Below are 3,060 nucleotides of genomic sequence, written 5' to 3'. Positions count from 1 at the left end.
CACAGAACACAACTTAATCATAGCTAACACTTGGTTCAAGAACCAGAAAAGAAGGTTGTATAAATGGGAGAAGTCTAGGGATACTGAGAGGTTCAAGATAGATTATGTAATGGAAAGACAGAGATTTGGGAACCAGGTTTTACATTCTAAGACATTTCCATGGGCAGATGTGGACTCTGACGACAATCTATTGGTTATGAACTGTAGGTTAAAACTGAAAAAACTCCAAAAAGGTGGGAATTTAAGGAGATGGGAACTGGATAAACTAAAAGAATCAGAGGTTGTACAGAAGTTCAGGGAGAGCATAAGGGAACAATTGACAGGAATGGGGAAAAGAACTACAGTAGAAGAAGAATGTGTAGCTCTGAGGAATGAAATAGTGAAGGCAGCAGAAGATCAAGTAGGTAAACAGACGAGGGCTAGTAGAAATCCTTAGGTATCAGAAAAAATATTTAATGTAATTGATGAAAAGAGAAAATATTAAAATGCAGTAAATGAAGCAGGCAAAAAGGAATACAAATGTCTCAAAAATCAGATACATGGGAAGTGCAAAATGGCTAAGCAGGGATAGCTAGAGGACAAATGTAAGGTTGTAGAGGCTTATCTCACGAGGAGTAAGATAGATACTGCCTACAGGAAAATTAAGGAGACCTTTGCAGAGCAGAGAACCACTTTTATGAATATCCAGAGCTCAGTTGGAAACCCAGTTCTAAGCAAAGCAGGGAAAGCAGAAAGGTGGAAGGAGTATATAGAAGGTCTATACAAGGGCGATGTACTTGGAGACAGTATTATGGAAATGAAAGATGATGTAGGTGAATCTGAAATTGGAGATACCATACTGCGTGAAGTGTTTGACAGAGCACTGATAGGCCTGAGTCGAAACAAGGCCTGGGAGTAGACAACATTCCATTAGGACTACTGACAGCCTTGGTGTAGCCTATCCTGAGAAAAATCTAACATCTGGTGAGGAACATATAAGAGACAGGCGAAATACCCTCAGAGTTCAAGAAGAATATAATCATTCCAATCCCAAAGAAAGCAGGTGTTGACAAATGTGAAAATTACCGAACTATCAGTTTAATAAGTCACAGCTGCAAAAAACTAACACGAATTCTTTACAGACGAGTGGAAAAACTGGTAGGAGATGACCTCGGGGAAGATCAGTTTGGATTGAGTAGAAATACTGGAACACGAGAGGCAATATTGACCTTACGACTTATCTTAGAAGAAAGATCACGGAAAGGCAAACCTACGTTCCTAGCACTTGTAGACTTAGAGAAAGCTGTTGACAATGTTGACTAAAATACTCTCTTTCAAATTCTAAATGTGGCAGGGGTAAAATACAGGGAGCGAAATTCTATTTACTATCTGTACAGAAACCAGATGGCAGTTATAAAAGTAGGGGGAATAAAAGCAGTAGTTGGGAAGGGAGTGAGACAGAGTTGTAGCCTCTCCCCGATGTTATTCAATCTGTTTATAGAGCAAACGGTAAAGGAAACAAAATCCATGGAGAAGAAATAAAAACTTTGAGGTTCGCAGATGATATTGTAATTCTCTCAGAGACAGCAAAGGACCTGCAAGAGCAGTTGAACGGAATGGACAATATCTTCAAAGGAGAATATAAGATGAAAATCAACAAAAGCAAAACGAGGATAATGGAATGTAGACGAATGAATTCGGGTGATGCTGAGGGAATTAGATTAGGAAATGAGACACTTAAAAAAGTAAAGGTGTTTTACTATTTGAGGAGCAAAATAACTGATGATTATCTAAGTAGAGAAGATATAAAATGTAGACTGGCAATGGAAAGGAAAGCGATTCTGAAGAAGACAAACTTGTTAACATCGGGTGTTGTTGTTATTGTGGTCTTCAGTCCTGAGACTGGTTTGATGCAGCTCTCCATGCTACATCTCTTGGTCTCCCTCTACGATTTTTGCCCTCCACGCTGCCTTCCAATACAAAATTGGTGATCACTTGATGCCTCAAAACATGTCCTACCATCCGATCCCTTCTTCTAGTCAAGTTGTGCCACAAATTTCTCTTGTGCCCAATCCTATTCAATACCTCCTCATTAGTTATGTGATCTATCCATACATCTTCAGCATTCTTCTGTAGCACCACATCTCGAAAGCTTCTATTCTCTTCTTGTCCAAACTACACTCCTGGAAATTGAAATAAGAACATCGTGAATTCATTGTCCCAGGAAGGGGAAACTTTATTGACACATCCCTGGGGTCAGATACACCACATGATCACACTGACAGAACCACAGGCACATAGACACAGGCAACAGAGCATGCACAATGTAGGCACTAGTACAGTGTATATCCACCTTTCGCAGCAATGCAGGCTGCTATTCTCCCATGGAGACGATCGTAGAGATGCTGGATGTAGTCCTGTGGAACGGCTTCCCATGCCATTCAAACCTGGCGCCTCAGTTGGACCAGCGTTCGTGCTGGAAATGCAGACCGCGTGAGACGACGCTTTATCCAGTCCCAAACATGCTCAATGGGGGACAGATCCGGAGATCTTGCTGGCCAGGGTAGTTGACTTACACCTTCTAGAGCACGTTGGGTGGCACGGGATACATGCGGACGTGCATTGTCCTGTTGGAACAGCAAGTTCCCTTGTCGGTCTAGGAATGGTAGAACGATGGGTTCGATGACGGTTTGGATGTACAGTGCACTATTCAGTGTCCCCTCGACGATCACCAGAGGTGTACGGCCAGTGTAGGAGATCGCTCCCCACACCATGATGCTGGGTGTTGGCCCTGTGTGCCTCGGTCGTATGCAGTCCTGATTGTGGCGCTCACCTGCACGGCGCCAAACACGCATACGACCATCATTGGCACCAAGGCAGAAGCGACTCTCATCGCTGAAGACGACACGTCTCCATTCGTCCCTCCATTCACGCCTGTCGCGACACCACTGGAGGCGGGCAGCACGATGTTGGGGCGTGAGCGGAAGACGGCCTAACGGTGTGCGGGACCGTAGCCCAGCTTCATGGAGACGGTTGCGAATGGTCCTCGCCGATACCCCAGGAGCAACAGTGTCCCTAATT

This window comes from Schistocerca gregaria, chromosome 1, assembly GCF_023897955.1.
Source record: "Schistocerca gregaria isolate iqSchGreg1 chromosome 1, iqSchGreg1.2, whole genome shotgun sequence".
In the NCBI taxonomy this organism is placed as follows: Eukaryota; Metazoa; Arthropoda; class Insecta; order Orthoptera; family Acrididae; genus Schistocerca; species Schistocerca gregaria.
This window is presented reverse-complemented; position numbering follows the sequence as displayed.